The sequence below is a fragment of the Orycteropus afer genome, unplaced genomic scaffold, assembly GCF_000298275.1.
Source record: "Orycteropus afer afer isolate SDZICR_OR568_19922 unplaced genomic scaffold, OryAfe1.0 scaffold00955, whole genome shotgun sequence".
Lineage (NCBI taxonomy): Eukaryota > Metazoa > Chordata > Mammalia > Tubulidentata > Orycteropodidae > Orycteropus > Orycteropus afer.
In genome coordinates this window covers 306625-306944 of record NW_006922542.1, presented here as the reverse complement: position 1 = coordinate 306944, position 320 = coordinate 306625, and positions in this window count along the sequence as shown.

Sequence of the window (320 nt, the reverse complement as noted above, 5' to 3'; positions counted from 1 at the left end):
CTCATGGAACTTTGGCGAGGCCACAAGTTCCACTCCCTACTGCATACTCTCCAGAAGATTTTTCCAGTTTTTTAGGAAATGTGACCCCATATGCATCTGTGAAGGGCTTCGAGATGTCCCTGTCAAGCCACATAAGGGATCTTGCAAAATCCCTTAGCAGTTCTCAGGCTCAGTTTATTTGCATATCTAAGAGGGTAATAAAGCACATTTCATAGAATGGTTGTAAGGTACACAGTATAGAATGTTTGGGAAAACACTGAAAATATAAAGTAAGATGGAAATAAAGATAACTCTAAATATTTCATTAAGACATATTTTCT